The sequence below is a fragment of the Mesocricetus auratus genome, unplaced genomic scaffold (assembly GCF_017639785.1).
Source record: "Mesocricetus auratus isolate SY011 unplaced genomic scaffold, BCM_Maur_2.0 Super-Scaffold_100691, whole genome shotgun sequence".
Classification (NCBI taxonomy): Eukaryota; Metazoa; Chordata; class Mammalia; order Rodentia; family Cricetidae; genus Mesocricetus; species Mesocricetus auratus.
Window position 1 is genome coordinate 15,082,075 of NW_024429267.1, and position 18,600 is coordinate 15,100,674.

General features: G+C 44.2%; 1 protein-coding gene across 3 annotated transcripts in view; it reads right to left on the bottom strand.

Annotated features, from left to right (window-relative positions):
- Tmod3 (tropomodulin 3) overlaps nucleotides 1–8,725 on the bottom strand; it is a 58,237-nt gene extending 49,512 nt beyond the window's left edge. Inside the window, exon 1 of one of the 3 annotated variants that reach the window (XR_005874671.1) lies at nucleotides 8,554–8,725. The gene's annotated coding sequence lies outside the window, so the exon portion shown is untranslated. Of the gene's footprint in view, nucleotides 1–8,333; nucleotides 8,476–8,553 lie in introns of those variants that run through there. The other 2 variants (XM_040739514.1, XM_040739515.1) reach the window with 2 other exon arrangements.
- Nucleotides 8,726–18,600: the final 9,875 nt, after the last annotated feature.

The following is an 18,600-nucleotide window of genomic DNA, read 5'->3' on the forward strand; positions in this document are numbered from 1 at the left end:
TTTCCGAGATCTGCATCCAGCTGTAGTTCATTTCTGGGAGCTCAGCGGCCTTATAATAATAATCCACTACAACCCAAGCCCAACACCACAGCAGGCAAGCTTAAGGGGGTTTGTGTTCCCTGAGATTGAAGAGCTAGATGAATACCATCTATTTGGGAAAATGAAACACAGCATAGAGCGACTTTAAAAACAAAGGCAATACATGATTAGCAGCCTGACAATTAGTGCTGCAGAAGTTCCAGGATAACTGTGGGTGGTCAGAAGAGGCAGACTCAGCTACAGGGGTGGGGGTGGGGGGGAGCAGAGTAAGCAAAGCTCAAATCTTAGGCTGAAAGGCAGCAGGGACTGGGGCCAGGGGAAGGAAAGGAAGACAATAGTAAAGAGAAAAAGAAGTGATAAAAAAATCACACATGGGGCCTGAAAAGTGGTTCAGAGGGTAAAGACATTTGCTGCCTGACCACCTGAGTTTGATCCCTGAGACTCATACAGTAGAAGGAGAAAGCAGACTCCTGAAAACTGAGTCACCCTTTGACTTCCACAAGTACGTGGAGGGACACACAAATAAATGTTAAAGAAAAAATTAAGGCCATCCAGGGCTACATAGGGAGACACAGTTTCAAAACAGGACACAAACGAGCTGGAGAGATGGCTCAGTAGTTAAGAGTGTATACTGCTCTTGCAGAAGCCTGAGTTCAGTCCCCAGCTCCCATGCCAGTCACTCAGTCACCTGTAACTCCAGCACCAAGGGATCTGACAAGCCCTTCTGTACTCTAAAGTGTCCCACACTCAATAGCGCTCTCTCTCTCTCTCTCTCTCTCTCTCTCTCTCTCTCTCTCTCTCTCTCTCTCTCTCTCTCTCCCCCCGTTGTGTGTGTGTCTCTCTCTCTGTCTGTCTGTTGTGTGTCTGTCTGCCTGTCTGTCTCTGTCTGTCTCTGTCTGTCTCTGTCTCTCTCTCTGTTGTGTGTGTGTCTGTCTCTCTCTTGTATGTGCATGCACACATACACCCAAATAACCTAAAAAAAGGACAAAAATGTAAGTCCAGTCTTCATGCTTTCCTGTTTCTCACCCTTAGATCACAGTGCTTTACTAAAGCTAAAATATCCTTTCCCCTTCCAAATCTTTTTATATTCTTCAGACAGCAGTTCAAACACTATTCAGAAGACAGGGGCCAGACCCAAGGTTTAGACTTGGGGGTAGGGGAGTGAGTACGAATGAGTAAGATTTCCTCTGCAGAAAGGGGGAAACAGGCTGAATACAGTAAGAACAGACTATAGTCAGGAATTCTCCCGCGATTGTCTGCTGGAGGTAAGACCACACTGCTGTGTCTGAGCCTCCTCCTCTGCATGCTTTGTGGTTTAGAGCAGTAACCGTACACTTCAGGGGACACTGCAGGAAAAAAATTAGAGGTGAGGGTCGGGATTAACTCTGAAACAATCATGCAGTTAGAGACCACCAAGAAGAAAAATACACCTCTAGTTGTATCTCCCCTTTGCTGGTATGCACACCAAGAAAAATATTACTTAACAATTCCTCACTTGTTAGAACAAAACAGCCAAAAACACAAATTATATTGTTAGTTATAATTTTACATATGGGAATCCAGAGTATGTAATTATTAGTAATAGAATCCTGCTGAAGTAACGTCTCATTCAGTAAGTCAAGGACTAAAACAATTTTACTTACAAGTCTATACATATATTAAATATGTACTTGTCAAACATTTATTACTGGTTAAAAAAACAAAAACCCTAACTAAAAATTTCAGGAAGAGTTTAAAAATCAGGAACACACACACACACACACACACACACACACACTTTGAAACTGTGTCATTTGTAATCCCAGCTAGCCTTGAATTTGTGATCTTCCTGCCTCAGACTCTCTGGTACCTGAATTTTACACACACACACACACACACACACACACACACACACACACACACACACACACACATTTTGTAATTCTGGCTAGCCCTGAATTTGTGATCTTCCTACCTAAGACTCTCTGGTACCTGGATTACAGGCACGCTTCACTACTCCAGCATACTTAAGTAACTTTAACTTGTAGCCAGACATGATGGACTATGCCTGCATCTCAGCAGGAGACAGAAAGAGGAGGATGCTGGGAATTAAAGGCCACCTTGGTCTGTGTAGTGAGTTCCAAGCCAGCCAGAGATACATGAAAGACCCTGTCTATAAAGTCACCTTGCCATGGTACTGTTAGCACTTTTGTTCACTCAGCCTTCATGTCTCCTAATTTATCTTCCATCCATTTTTTTCACATACACTTCAGGAGCTGTGTATTCTCTTGAATGTATTTACAATGATACCACAAGTTGAGATATGAAAGTCCAGATATGAAACTGCTTATCTGCAAAGGGGTTCTGCCAGTCACCTTAGTTTGTAAGTTTGTCTTTGTGTTTGTGTTCCTTCTCTAGTGAGTGGATTTAGGTATCTGGGCATGCATACTTTAGGAAGTGTATTATCTTTACAGGTCAAAAGAGGTCACACATCTGGAGGAACTTTAACAGTATTTTAGCAGTTCTCTCTTAGGAGCATAAGGGTTGAGCTGGGGATGTAGCACTGTTGATGGAGTGCACACTCGAAGCCCCCGGGTTTGATCTGTGGCACCACATAAATCTAAGGGTGGTGGTACATGCCTCTAACCCTAGCACTTGGTAGAGGACGGCATGAGAATCAAAAGATCAAGGCCACATTCAGCTACATAGGTGAAAATGAAACCCTGTTTCAAAACAAACAAACATGGCTTAGTGAGATCAGGGCACTTGCTAGCAAGCCTGATTGACCCAAGTTCAACTCCTGAAACCCACAAGGTAGAGAGTCATAACAGATTCCTGTGGGTTCTCCTCTGACCTCCACATATGTACCAGAGTTAAACACTGACACCCACAATGCATATCATAGACACATACAAAATAAATAAATGTAATTTAGAAAGGAAAAAATGGAGTGAAGGTGTCTGTCAGACTTGGTGGCTAACCCTATAATATCAGTGTCTGAGGACTCAGACACTTTTGTTACATTAAAGAAGAGTCTAGGCTACATTGTGAGTTTCAGACCTAGACTGAACTACATAGTGACCTGTAAAAACAACAACAAAGATTACAAGTGAAAGAAGTCAGTCAAAAAAAAATTCTGTGCTGTATGAAGTATCTAGAGACTTAGTGACTGCTAGTGGATAAGGGGTTTCTTTCTGGCATGAGAAAAATGTTCTAAAATGGATTGCAGTACAGGCTACTCAACTCTTGAGAATACATTAGAATCCACTCATTTTTTTTTTTTACAACCACAGGTTTATTGTTTTGTTGTATTTGCTTTGAGACAGTCTCATTTAGCCCGGACTGGCCTTGAATTCCACTTATCAAGTGCTGGATTATAATGCAGGGATTATCGTCTCTTTCTTGGGATTACTTTTAAATGGATAACCTGTACGGTATACAAATATTTCAACAAAGTTGTTTTGAGATAGGATATCTATATATGGCCCAAGCTGGCCTTAAACTCAAGATCCTCTTGTCTAAGTATCTCAAGTGCTAAGATTACAAGTGCCTGGTTTCAATAAAATTACTGTCTAATAATGAGAGAGAAATGTGAAGATGTGAGTGAACAGAAAGTGAACCTAACCAAGCATGATGGTCCATGCCTGTAAGCCCTGCACTTGGGAAGAGGAAACAGGGGGACTGCTGTTAAAGACCAGCCTGGGCTGGTGAGTGGCACTCCATCTCAAAACAACAAAAAGGCAAACCTTTTCCACTCATAACACTAAAATATTTAAGATGGATCACAGATAGACCAACATGAAAACCCCAGAACAAGAAAGCAGCACATCCTGCTGGGTGTGGTGGTCTGTGGTTGTAATTCCAGCACCTGGGAAGTAGAGGCAGGAAGACTTGAGAAGCTTAAAATCATTTTTCAACACAGTAAGTTTGAGGCCAGACTGGGGTACATGAGACCCTGTAAAGAAATCTTAGTATCTATATCACCTTAAGGGTAGGTCTAAATTTCTTGGTCAGGATGTAAGAAACACTAATCGTAAAAAGAGCAGCACTCCACTTCAAGATATAGGTTAATGATGGGACCACCAAGATGGCTCAGCGGGTAAAGGCGTTAAAATACCTGGATCTGCATGTTGGAGAGAACCAACTCTCACAGGTTGTCCTGTGACATCCACACATGCATCATGGCACATGGGTGTCTATACAATACACACTAAATAAATGTAAAAATTCTATTTTCAAGATACGGGCTGACCGGGAGTTGGTGGCACACGCCTTTAATCCCAGCACTCAGGAGGCAGAGGCAGGCGAATCTCTGTGAGTCTGATGCTAGCCTGGTCTACAGAGCTAGTTCTAAGACAGCCTCCAAAACAATACAGAGAAACCGTGTCTGGAAAACCCCCCAAAAAATAAAGATACGGGCTGATGATTTTGCTCCCAAAGAAATTCTAGAATACCGTAATGCGTGTACTTACAACTATTTACCACTTTGGATTATTCGAAGTTCTATTCCTTCATTACTATTAACTATTAAAGCAAAAAGAGGTCTGTGACAAAGACTCAGCTGTGAAGTACTCACCATGCAAACATGAAGACCAGAGTTTGATCCCCAGTACCCATAGAAATATCAGGCAGTGTGTGCTTGCAATCTCAGAGTTGGGAAAGAGGAGATAGGAGTATTCCTGGAGCACAGTGATTGACTAATCAGTCAGCCTTACTGACTTGAGCTCAGGGAGCTCCAAGCTCAGTGAGAAACCCTGTCTTAATGAATGAATGAATGAATGAAAATAAGGTAGAAACTGTGGTGGTGCTGCACACCATTAATCCCAGCACTTCAGAGGCAAAGGCAAGGGGATCTATGTGACTTTGAAGCCAGCTTGGTCTATGTAGTGAGTTCCAGGATAGCCTGTGCTATAGAGAGACCCTGTCCCCTCAAAAGGCACCTGGCTTAGACACAAATGCACACCCATGTGAGTATATATACACACATATACACTTCCTAATGGATTCAGACAGATAAAAGAGTGTATACTCAGATTTAATTGCTTTTAATAATTAGCAAACAGAATTTGACTCACAATTTTAATATCTAACAGGAGAATGGACTATCACAAATAACATTTCTGTTTTCTTTCTTTTCTTGTTCTTGTTTTTTTTTTTTTTTTTTTTTTTTTTTTTTGGTTTTTCGAGACAGGGTTTCTCTGTATTGTTTTAGAGACTGTCCTGGAACTCGATCTGTAGACCAGGCTGACCTCGAACTCACAGAGATCTGCCTGCTTCTGCCTCCCCAGTGCTGGGACATTTCTGTTTTCTATATTGTTTTCCTTTCAATATGATTTTATACTTACAATTTTAAAGGATTTGACGTAAAACCATGCAGAGCAAACACAATTCAAATGTCAACAAGGCAGGTCAATGACCAGCAATGACACACTGCTTTGGCTACAATTACAGCAACACAATAATGTCCCCCCTGCACAGTTCTCATCAGGAAAATCGAGCTAGGTGTGGTAGCAGACATTTCTAACTCCAGTGTTTTGAGAGGCTGAGTGGAGAAGGCTGCTGTAGTGAGCAAATAACCTATGCATTGTGAGTTCCAGGCAGACTGGGCTACAAAGTAAAACCCAAGACAAACAAAACAAAGCAAAATTTCCTGAGAGGTGGCACATGCTAGCACTCTGGAAGACAAGGCAGGAAGTTCATTAATTCAAGCCTAAACAATAACAGCAGAGTACAGACTGACACAGAACACTGCTAAAACCCATTTCCCCCACTATCTCTACCTCCTTTATCTTTTCCCCTTCCTCTATAGATCTCTATCCCAGTTATACATTTACACCTACAGACACCCCCTACTGATAACTGTGCTTAGAGCTTAGATCTTCCTGTGTTCAGCTCACCTTAAATTCCAAGTAAATGGACAAAATTGCAGCACTCTATGCAGATACACCACATACACGCCAGCATTACAGAAACGGATGACCTGAGGGGACAGATGACTAATATAGGCCTCGTGAGACCCTGTCAGGAACAACTTTTTTTAAATTGAAAATTAAACAGGTCTTTAATATATATCTGATGTCACAATTATCAGCACCTGTCTTAAAAGAGTCATCTTAAGCACTTTAAAATATCTCCAGAATTCACTCTTCCCATGTTGGTTTTCAAAGAGTGATTTCTACCAACTTTGAGATATGCAAATTCCAGACTTCACTTCAAAATGAACGGGTATGGCGATTTATGCATGTTAAGTGTAAAAAACATTGCCCCTACACAATATAGGCCCTAAGGCCCTTTCTGTTATACTGACCCGTTGTTTAAATAAACCAGTAGCTGGGAGTTAAAAACTGTCTTTTGGCTTTTGTGGTGCTGGAATCAAACCCAGGTCCTTATATGCGCTAGCCAAGCATTTAATTATTGAACTACAGCCCCAGTCTGAAAAAAAATTGTGATTACACTGAAAACCAAGAACAGTGATGGGATCTGACCTATAAGTATTTAATGTTGACCTCTAAGTATTTAATATCAGTCAAAATATGGCTTAGTGGTCTACCACAAAGATGAAAGAAAACTCAGCTATAGGGTGGTAATATCCTCAAGAACTCACTTTTGTTTGCTCTTGCCCAGCACAGGGGTTGGTGTGATACACATTTAGCCAAGGTTTCCCAAATGGATTATTATTTTTTAAATAATTATTGAAAGAGGGACAAGGGATATGGTTCAGCAGATTCAACCCAGGAAGACATGATATTAACTTTCAGGTTTCCACATGCATGTTCACACATGTGTGAACACACATGAACACGCACTGACCCAACTGCACACAACACACACACACACACACACACACACACACACACACATCATAGAAGGCTAGAATAATCATGGATTACCTGGCCACCATCAATCCTGTTCTAAGAAAAACTAGAAATGCAAGGCAAGGAAGTTCTAAGATCTGTAGAGCCTGAGATGGGATTCTAGCTGTAACTGTGGCTCTTTTTAAAAACTCTACTTATGTGTATGTGTGTGCCAGCTTGTCTGTATGTGCACCATGTGTCCAGTGCTTGTGGAGACCAGAAAAGGGTACCAGATGTAACTGGAGTTACAGCTGGTTTAGGCTCTGATGTGGGGTACTGGCAACTAAACCCAGGTCCTTTGGAAGATCAACAAGTCTTAACCTCTGAGTCATCTTTCCAGACCCTAACTGTGGGCTCTTTACGACTTAATGGCCCCGCCTGTAATTCCAGTACTGGGAAGCTGAGACAGGAAAAGAATGAGCTAAAGGCCAGCCTAGACTACATAGTGAGACTAGCCCAAAATACTAAAAAGGAGTGTATTCGTGTGCAAAATGTGTGACAGGACTAGGAAGAGGCAACTAACAAAAAGGAGTCGGAGCAAAGCTATTTTCCTAAAATACCAGCAGGTCGATTGATTAATCAATTTAATCTGCCAAAAAACTATTCTGAAGGACTCTCAGAAAAAGAACGAACTGCACAAAAATGTCAGAAACCAAAGAAGACCTCACATAGCTAACAGATCTCCGCAGGCTCATTTCCTGTTTAAGTATGACCTCTTGGGATAAGTTTTACTGCCGTGTTCATTACCAAATAGATGACTGTGGGTTTTAAGAGAAGCAGAGGGCAAGTTGGAAATTCGATTCTTAGTTAAACATGAAAGAAGACATGGGGGGGAGGGAGGCGAAAAACAGAAACGGGGGGGGGGGGGAGTGGGATTCGAAAGGGTAAAGGAGATGCTTAAACGCGAATGAGAAGACAGAAAACAGAAAAGAGGGGAAAGAGACGAGAAGAAAAGGAAAGTAAAAAATTGGGGCCGTTTCCCATTTCTGTTTGTAACCAGAATGCAGGCTTGCGGAGTAAACACATCAACTTCTGTAAGCACAAATATAACGATCCAGTCACGTCCTCAAAACAAACCCGCATCAGCTTCACAGCCGGCCCCAGCTGTGCTGCACGGGAGCCAGAACTTGATTCTGAAGCACAGCAGAGATCAGAGATCAAAATGGCCAAAGTAAGACGGCCAGATTTCAATCGCGAAAAGGGTGTGTCCCAAGTTCTGCGGGTTCCCTCTCAACCAACAGCCAGGGCGGCGAGAAGATGGCTGGGGTAGAGGGGCTGCGGGGAGAGGGGCGCTTCCCAGACGACTTCCCCAGCCCAAGCGGGATCTAGAGCATCAGCCGGTCCCGAACCCCAGCCGGTCGGTCCCGAACCCCAGGCAGACCGTCCCGAACACGGGGTGACGGGCCCCGAACCCCAGCCGGCCGGTCCCGAACCCCCTCCGGCCGGCGGCAAGTGACTCACCGACAGCCCGGAGCCTGCGTGCCTGGCCGCCGGCGACACCCGGCACACCTCGCCGTCCCGGAACGGCACGGCACCCTCGGTTCCTTAGCGAGGCCCGCGGGGAAGGCGCCACAGCCCGGCGGCGGGAAGCACAGCCGCTCCCTCCTCGGTCGCCCAGGCCGGAGCGACCCGCTGCCGCGCCCGCCGACGGACTTCCTGGAAAGCACTGTGCTGAACTCACCTGCTGGCGTCCGGCCGCCGACCTCCTGCACAGCCCGCAAGGTTTAACTCGCTCTTCTCTGCGCCCACGCTCCGCGGTGCCTCAGCTTCTGGGAGGTGCCGAATCCTCCCTCCAGCTGCCCCCAAAACCCGACCGCGCTGTCTGTGTTGCTCGTTCCCCCCACCCCGTCCCCTCCGATGCGCTTGCGTACTCTCGGTGTAGGCTGCATGCTGGGAGTTGTAGTTCGAGGAAGAAGGGCGCGGCTTCACACGGACCTGATTCTTTACAATGGGAAGGGTTTTATAACAGGGTACAGTTACCAGGAGTAGGCTGAGAAAACTGCTCTCTGCTCCTGTGCATACCTGCCCGCGACCCTCTGGAATTTAGAAAGACTGTCTAGAGGTTTTTTTGATAGTAGGTTTCCTTCTTGCGTGGCGGGCCTTTTGTAAAAAGACATATAATACGGAGCAAGCCTTGTCTTTATACCCTTGGTTACTAATGCGAGGGTATGATATCAACATTTTAAACTTGTCCTGCAAGACAGATAAAAGCTAAGGGACTGGGGGTGTGGCTGAGTTGTGAGTTGGTAAGAATGCTTATTCAAGCACACACGAAGCCCTAGATTTGATCCCAAGTACTGCATAAACTGGGTGTGATAGTGCATGCCTGCAATTCCAGGACTTGAGGCAGAAGAAAGGGAATCAGAAATTTAAGGTAACCTTCAGCCAGCTACATCCTGAGTTCAAGACCAGTCGGTGCTACGTGAGGGTTCTGTTTTGATTTTTAAGACCAACTCAGGTCAGAAAAGGTCATAAATCACCCCAGGGGGCGGTGCCCTAACACAAAGAGAGGTGTAAAGGGGGAAAAGCAGAGATAGATTTCACTAATGCACACACTCAGGAAACAGACAAAGGGACCAACAAGCCCACGTGAGCTTTAGGGTTTTTTGTTGTTGTTGTTGTTGTTTTGTTTTTTTGGTTTTTCCAGACAGGGTTCCTCTGTATTGTTTTGGAGGCTCTCCTGGAACTCACTCTGTAGACCAGGCTGGCCTCGAACTCACAGAGATTCACCTGCCTGTGCCTCCCGCGTGCTGGGATTAAAGGTGTGTGCCACCAACGCCCGGGGAGCTTTAGGTTTAGTCAGAGGAAGAACAGGGGCAGGGAGCGAGAAGCGTGTATAATTGAGCAACGCTAGTCATGACGTGTCGGTTGCTCATTGTTTCAGTCTGTTTCTGCAAAGTGGTCCTGGGAGTCTCTTTTGCCTGAGGGGACAATATCATCCTCAGAAGATGTTCCGGGGTGCAGCCTCCCAAGGATGGGATACCCTCAAGGAGGGAGCTGTTCTGACCTGGGATGCTCGGATGTTCATGGAATCCAAGGTGACTCAGGTGCCTTTGGGGACTGTGGTCGGTTAGTCTTTTTGCATACTGTGAAAAATGTGTCTTTGCGGAGGCTCCTTCTGAGCCAAATGGCCAATAGATAGGCAGGAGAGGATGAACAGGCCTTTGGGGCAGAGAGATGAAGGGGGATGGATCTGAGAGGCAGGGAATTTGCCAAGGGCGGGTGAGTTGGACATACTGTATAAAGGAAGTAATGAGCCACGTGACGGAATATAGATTAATATAAACGGGTTAATTAAGTTATAAGAGCTAGTTGGTAACAAGTCTAAGCTAAAGCTAAGCTTTCATAATCAATAAGAAGTCTCCGTGCCATTATTTGGGAGCTAGCAGTCCAAAGAAAGACTGGCTACAGGGGAGTAATTGTAAAAGCTGACTATAAGATGTCTCATTTACTTTATTCTTATGCCTTTATCCTTGTAGGGGGATGAGACATCATGGGTTTCTAGATAGGCATTCCTTGAATGATGAGCATGCCTACACGCAGAGGTAACTAGGCAACCCAAAGCAGGAAGACACACACAAAATGAAAGCAAAGATGCTAGGCTTTATCCTGCTTTTAGTCATCTTATAGGCCCAAGTGAGGAATCAGCGCTCTTTAACAAACGCAGTTTCTAACTGCCTGTTAGATAGCAATTGCCTCATTGTCCCGGTCAGTTTCTGCACCATTCCGTCCTCCCATCCCAACATCATGTTCTATATCAGTCAGTGAGATTGGGCTAATGTGATTGAGAAAATGACAGAAGCAACTGGTCAAAGGAGGGAAATAAAGTGGATAGTTTAGGAAGGGAAAGACGAAGAAAGTAGAAACACCTCAGAGGACTTTTTGATGATGTCCTGTGTAATGGCTGTCTCTTGATCAGGGTTCAGAGGAGAAGATCCCTAAGGAGTGTAATGGCAAGAACAGGAATAAAGTTCGGTCTTGATAACTTTCTGAAAATGCAGCTGGGGGTCACGCCACAGTGGTGGCACACACCTTTAATCCCAGCACTTGGGAGGTAGAGACAGACAGATCTCTATGAGTTTGAGGCCAGCCTGGTCTACAAAATGAGTTCCAGGACAGCTAAGGTTATAACACAGAAGAACCTGTCTTGAAAAAACAAACAAAAAACGCAGCCTAGAAGAGGACTGGAGTGCGTGCTTGAGGTAAATTCCAGCTACACCCAGAATAGGGAGTCATCCAGTGGTTAACCTTCTGGTATCTACTTATTCCTCTCAGGGCAGGGAGTAGTACCCTTGGTTAAGTAAACACCCAGGAATTTTGTGTAGCTGGCACCCACTGCACATTCCTGGAAAACCTCTCTGTCTCTCTGTCTCTGTCTGTGTCTCTCTCTCTCTCCCTTTCTTTCCTTCTTTTTTTATTTGTTTGTTCATTTGAGACAAGGCTTTCTGATGTAATCTGGCTGCCCTGAAACTTGCTATTAGACCAGGCTGGCCTCAAACTTAAAGTAATCTTTTGTCTCAGCCTCCCAAGTACCAGGACTACAGGCCACACCACTGTACCTGGCTATGGGAACTCTCCTGTAAATTAAAATGTTCAGGAGCTGGTTTCTGAAAGAAGTTTTCTACAGTGCTGGGGCTCAATTCATATTTATTGAATATCTAATTCATAACAAGAAATATACCAGTACTTGTAATGTCTAATTAAACTTTGATACAGCTCTATAAAGAAGAAATTAATATCCTCAAGTTTAAAACATGAAAATAAAAATGAAAAATTGAGAAAGTTAATTTTCATAAAGTCAAATGGCCAGTTACTGATTATAACAGTATTTTCTTGTCAGACTGAGCATGCAAATAATAACATGAGATTTTTTTAAGATTTATTTATTATGTATACAGTACTCTGCCTGCATATATGCCTGAAAGCTAGGAGAGGGCACCAGATCTCATTATAGATGGTTGTGAGCCACCATGTGGTTTCTGAGAATTGAACTCGGGACCTGTGAAAGTGCAGACAGTGCTCTTAACCTCTGAGCCATCTCTCCAGCCCATGACATGAGATTATTATTAATTTTAAAAGCTTGGCTTAGTTTAGGCTTGTTCCTAACTAGTTCTTATAACTTAAATTAACACTCCCCCTTCCCCCCTTCTTCTTAGTTTTTCAAGACAGAATTTCTCTGTATTGCTTTAGAGCCTGCCCTGGAACTCGCTCTGTAGACCAGGCTGGCCCTGAACTCACAGAGATCCATGTGTCTCCGCCTCCTGAGTGATGGGATCAAAGGTGTGAACCACCAATGCCCAGCTCTATATTTTTTAACCTACTTTCTTCCACAAGGCTTGCTATCTCATCTCTGCACTGCCCATCCTGCTTCCTCTATGTCTGACTGTCAACTCCCCCTTTCTTCTTCCTAGAGTTCTTTCTGCCCAGAAGTCCTGCCTAACTATTGGATGTTCAGCTTTTTATTATACCAATCACAGCAATACATCATCACATAGTGCACAGATACCCTACAACAGCCGATTGTAAATCCAGAAACGAAGCATATGCTCACTCAGATCCTAGCCTACTTTCTAACTGCTGACGAGACTGACATGTCTCCTACATCTCATCAAATTCTTTGAAATATGACAACTTGTGGCCAGGCTCAAGGAATATGAAGAAACTTATCCAAGACATTCCTGAAGAGACCGTGTTTTGAATGGGTAAATATTTTGGATTCTTTGACAGTTTGGGTGATAATAATAATAATAATAATAATACAACCCCCAAACAAAACCTGATTTACTGCTGATGTATATGTATGTGTGTCTGCATGTGATTATGTGTACCATGTGTGTGCAAGTGTCTCATGAAGGCCAGAAGAGGATATTGGGCCTCTTAGAACTGGAGTTACAGGCACTTGGGAGCAGCCAAATGTGGGTGGACAGAAAATACATGCTCTCAAATGTTGAAATCATCTTTCTAGTCCATTTTGTGTGTGTGTGTGTGTGTGTGTGTGTGTGTGTGTGTGTGTGTGTTTTAGAGAAGGTCTCATGTAGCTCAGGCTGGTTTCAAATTCATTGTGTAGTTGAGGCTGGCCTCAAACTCTATCCTTCTGCTTGCACTTGCACGATCCTGGAATTACTGGGATGCACCACACCTCTGGCTCCTGTGACAGTTCTATATGCACTCTGCATTAGTATCTTGATCTATTCTAACCTGAGAAAAGAATCTGGTTCTCTCCTTCCACTATTTTAGAGATTTAACTCAGGCCATCAGCCTTGGGGCTCTCTGGCCAGCCTACTCATCGAGCTCCAGGGCAGGCATCAAATGGGAATGGAGGGCTAGAGAAGAGTTTCAGTAGTTGGAAGCATTTGCTGCCCTTCCAGAGGACTTGGTGCCCTCTTCTGTCTGTCCTCCACAGCACTTGCACACGTGTGATGTACATACACACTCAGGCACACATACATACACATAAATGAATCTTTCTCTCTTTGTTTTTTTAAAGATGGCACCTGATTACCCAAGGGTGTCCCTTGGCTTCTACATACACCTATCCACCTCCCCCCCACGAATAAGGAGAGGATATAGTTCTTACTAGTTTTCAAGGCTTGGTTAGAGTGAAAGTGATTGATGAGATGACTCCAATTCTACTCAATGCATTGTAAGCCCTCATTAGTGTTATCTTTATGCCTCCAGCCAGAGCAGCTCATAAAGCCTGTGTCACACTGAGTCATCATAAGCAAATTAATACCAGAGGCAATTTGCTCCTTATCAAAAGATCCCTTTAGGAAAGAGCTCCCCTTAAATACTTAGGCAGTTTTTTAAAATGTAATTTGCAAGACAGCTGTGAAATCTTGGAACTATAGACCAAAAAAACTAAAAGGAAAGGATTTCATTCTGGGACCTTGGAGTTGGTTAAAGTGGAGGGAGACTTCAGAGGAGGCAAACACCATGGCTGGTATTCACAAGAGTCTGGAAAGGTTTCCCGGAGACTCTTTGTCTTGAGAGGCCCCTGTGTCTGCTTGCCAAGTGACTCCCGGTGTTTAACCATCCAACTCAAATGCCGTTTATTACTTCCATTCCTCCAACATCATCAGCTGAAGTTAACTTTCCCTGTGTCCTTACTCTATCCTGGCTCTGATAATTCTGCAAATGACAGAAGACCAAGAACCAAAGTGATTCTCCAGCCAGCCTTAGAGGCTTATGCCTGTGATCCCAAAACTGGAGGGAGCTAAAGGCGGGAAGATCAGAAGCCCAAGGTCACTCTCAGTTACTCAGGTTGTTGAAGGTCAGCCTGGACCAACTGAGACCCTGTCTCAGAAAAGACAGGAAATGGGTATCGAGGAAGGAAGACGTGAAAGGCAAAGGTTCAAGTGTGGCAGAAACCACACTGAAAAGGAGATCCAAGAGCTGAGAGCCAAGGCCAAGGTGCTGATTTGTTTCCCCAAGTACTGTGTCTCTTTGTCGAAGACCACTTACAACAGAAATAGCTTGCTGGCAGGCAGGGACTAGTCACAGGAAGCTTCCGATTGGCTAAACTACCAAGTTTATACATGCTAATGATAGCTCCCACCCATCTCTCTGTGTGGTGAGTGTGCATGAATATGTGGAGGCCAGAGGTTGATATCTAGTGTCTTCCTCTACCGCACCGTCCTTGTTTTTTGAGACATGGTCTGTCACTGAATCTGGAGCTTGTTTTCAGTTAGACTGACTGATCAGTGTGCCCCTCCACAGCCTTCTTCTCCAGTGTTCGGTTTGCAGACACATATATACCACTGTGCTTGGGTTATGTGACTGCAAGAGGCCAAATGCAGGCAGGCCCCTGCCTCACGCACTTTACTCACTGAGCCACTGAACCATTGTTTTTGTTTTCTCCCCCCCCAGATAGGCATTTTATTCTTTGAACCCGAAAAACAATCTGCCGGAGGAAGTACTACATACAACTGGCTTACTCTGAGCCAAAGAGGAAGTGATTTCCTGAGACGTGCACTCCACTCCACCCCAAGACTTCAGTCCCAGGAATGCTGGGGGCCACTCCTGCCAGCTCTCCCTGACCCTGCAACTGACAGCTGATGTTCCAAGTCCTGCTCTAGGCAGCCAGGCAGGCAGTGTGCATCCAGCAACACTCTTTGTCCTGTTTTTGTTTTCTTGAGATACAAGCTTGCTGGCCTGGAAACTCATAATATAGACCAGGCTAGTCCCAAAACACCCAACAGTCCTCCTGCTTCAGTGCTGGCCATGAGTTCATTATGTACCCAAGCCTGGTCTTGATCTCCCAATCTCCCTTCCTTCTCCCTTGAAGTGCTGGGATTATAGACATGAGCAACCACAGCAACCTAGCATGTTCTCTAGACCTTTCTCTCAAGATTTCCTATCATCTATGCCCATTGAAGCCCAGGCTAGCTCTTAGAGATACATCAGTACTTTACTTCCATGTGCTTACTAGCTATTATTATACTAGATACTACAGTTTTCTAAAATTTGCTAAAGATTGATAAACCCAGGCGTCTAAAGTTTGTAGAATCCCCTTCCTACCCTCAAGCCATGGGCCTGTGTGCTTTTCCTCCATTATCTATTGCCTAGTCCAACCTTATTCAATTATCTATTCATCTGGTCCTTACCGAGGCCCAGGGAATAAGGACTAGAGACTATGGGCATCTGGTTTATCATGTTTCTCTTTTTATTAGCATGAAAAATAATGGGTTTCTAGGTTGGTAGCCAAAGAATGAAGACAGGGAATGGGCTACCACTTCTTTTTAGTCCTAGAAAAAGGCTGAACTATCAAACAGTCCACAAAGGCATTCCTTAACAAAGCCCAAACATAAGATATCTCCAAGTCAAGGAGTCAACTAAGAGTTAACTGCCGGCTGGGCGGTGGTGGCGCACGCCTTTAATCCCAGCACTCCGGAGGCAGAGGCAGGCGGATCTCTGTGAGTTCGAGGCTGGGCTGGACTGACAGCCTCCAAAACAATACAGAGAAACCCTGTCTCGTAAAAAACCAAAAACCAAAAACCAAAAAAAAAAAAAAAAAAAAAAAAAGAGTTAACTGCCAAATCCAAAAGCCACTGTCTAGAAAACAGCATAGGGAGGAGCAGGGGCCCAGTCAGGTGAGAGGATGGGTGAGAGCAACCCGAGTCAGCTCTTTCTTGCTTGTATGCAGTTCTTGGGGATGTAGGGGGAACGAGCAGTACAAACAAAATGAATGTTTGCAAGAAAGAAAAAGCCAAATGTGTTGGAACACTTGGTAGGTAAGTGTAGGAGAACCAGGAGTTCAAGGCCAGCCTTGGGTATATAGTGAGTTTGACTGAGCCTGGGCCATATAGGACCTTGTCTCAAGAAAGCAAAACAAAACAGAACAAGTGAATGAAACAGGAAAAGGAAAAAGAAAAAGAAACCCAAGACTCTTTTGGTCCTTCTTAAGAACAGATTTATTTGTGTGTATGTGTATGTGACTGGATGAATTTATGTGCCACATGACACACACGAACATGCAGAGTCAGAAGAGGCCATTGGATCCCCTGGAATTGGAGTTAAAGGCTGTTGTGGGCTGCCCTGTGGGTGCTAGGAATCAAACCTGAGTCCTCTGCAGTAAGCAGTCTTAATCGCTGAGCTGTCTCTTCAGCCCAATTTTATTTAATCATTTTATATACATGGGTGTTTTGCTAATTTGTGTGTCTGTGTGCCACATACACACCTGTCCCTGCAGGAGCCAGATCTCCTGGAGTTGGTGTAACATGATTGGCTGTAAGCCACCTTATGGGTGCTAGGAATTGAACCCTGGCCCTCTGGAAGAACAGTCAGCACTCTCAACCATTGATTTATCTCTGCAACTCCTCCTCTCTTCATTTTTTTAATATTTTATTTTCCAGTTTAAATTTAGATAAGAAACGAGGTTGCTTCACAAGTCAGTTCCAGGTCCCTCTCCCATTCCCTCCCCTCCTCCCGTGCCCTCCCTCCCAACCCCCTTCCCCCCCCTTATCCCCTCATTCCTCCAGGGAGGGTGAGGCCCTCCATGGGGGTGTCCATAGTCTGTCATTTCATATAGGGCAGGGCCTAGACCCTTCCCCAAGAGTTCAGGGTGAGAGTGCACCTCACATTGTTCTATGGGAGTCCAAAGTCCGTGTGTACACTTGGGATGGGTACTGATCTGCTGCCCAAGGCTCAATAGATTCCCTAGGCCTCCTCACTGACACCCAGATTCAGGGGGTCTTGATCAGTCCCATGCTGGATTCCCAGGCTGATGCCTGGGATTCATTTAAAAGATAAGACCTCACTATGTAGTGCTGGCTGACCCGGAACTTGCTATATAGATCAGTGTGGCCTTGAGCTTGAATTCATTCTTTTGTCTTTGCCTCCCTAGTGCTTGGGACTACACGTGTATCCCACCACTCAGAGCTCTATTTACACATTTGACCTTGCCAGCATGGGGAGTTGTGTCAGCATTAAGATCCATGAATAGTTTTACTTAGAAGTTAAACTTGTTGACTAAATAGACAGCTACTCTTGGAGAGGAACCAAACTCAGTTCTTAACTGCCTGTAAGTCCAGCTGCAAGAGGCCTAATGATTTCTTCTGCTTTCCATGGATACCTATGAGCACACAAAATGCTCAGACATACATACATACATATATATATATATATATATTTTTTTTTAAGAAAGGAGCTGTAGTTAGGGCTGTAATCCATAAGTGCTTTCTATAGGCCAACCATTATTCCTAGTATTTTACACTTGGACACCTGCACTCATGTGTTCATACTTATACACAAACAAGTCCCTACACATTGTTTTTTAAAAACCTTGAAAAGAAGCACTAGTATAGGAGTCAGGGGCTGGAAAGACGGCTCAGTGGCTAAGAGAACTGACTGTTCTTCCAGAGGACCTGGGCTTGATTCACAGAACCCACATGGCAGCTTCAGTTCCAGGGGACATGGTACCATCTTCATGTCTCCACAGGCACCAGGGTATACACTAGGTGCAGACAAAATACTCATTCACACTATTTAAAGGGGTGGTAGTTACGGCTGCAATCCATAAGTGCTTTCTATAGGCTAAGCACTATTTCCTGTATTTTATTACACATTAATTATTGTAGTTCTACTTGGTATATTATCATCCATTGCTCCTGTTTTATAGATGAAGACACTGGATTAGATAATTTTATATAATATATAAATATATGAAATATTCATAGTATTCTTATATCATACATAAATTATACATATATGTACAAATTATCTATATCTATCATCTATCTATCTAAACTAATGGTCATGAAATTTGAACTAGACAAGGATGATCTCAGTGTATATACTTGTAATCTCTACTACCCACAGTACCACAGACAGGGTCTCCTAGCTCAGACAGGCCTCAAACTCTTCTGTGTAGCTAAGAATGACCTGAACCCCTAATCCTCCTGCCTCTACCTACTGAATGCCAGGCTTACAGGTACGTGCCAACACACAGGGTTTTCTTTGATGTTAGGGATGGAACCCCAGACTTCCTCTGCTCTACAAACCAGACTACATCACCATCACTAGCCTCTGAGAAGGAGAATTCTTTAAGCAAAACAGAGCAATGTATTTCCTCATGGAGGTTTGTGGCAGCAAATATAAACTAGATGTAGGCCCTCTCTGCTTCTCAGACTATCATCAATGAAAACTGGGGATCACCAAGCTGGGCCAGAACTCAGAAGGGAAGCAGGAAGTATAGGTTTTCTGGTATTCCAGGTCAAATCTTTATTCAGAA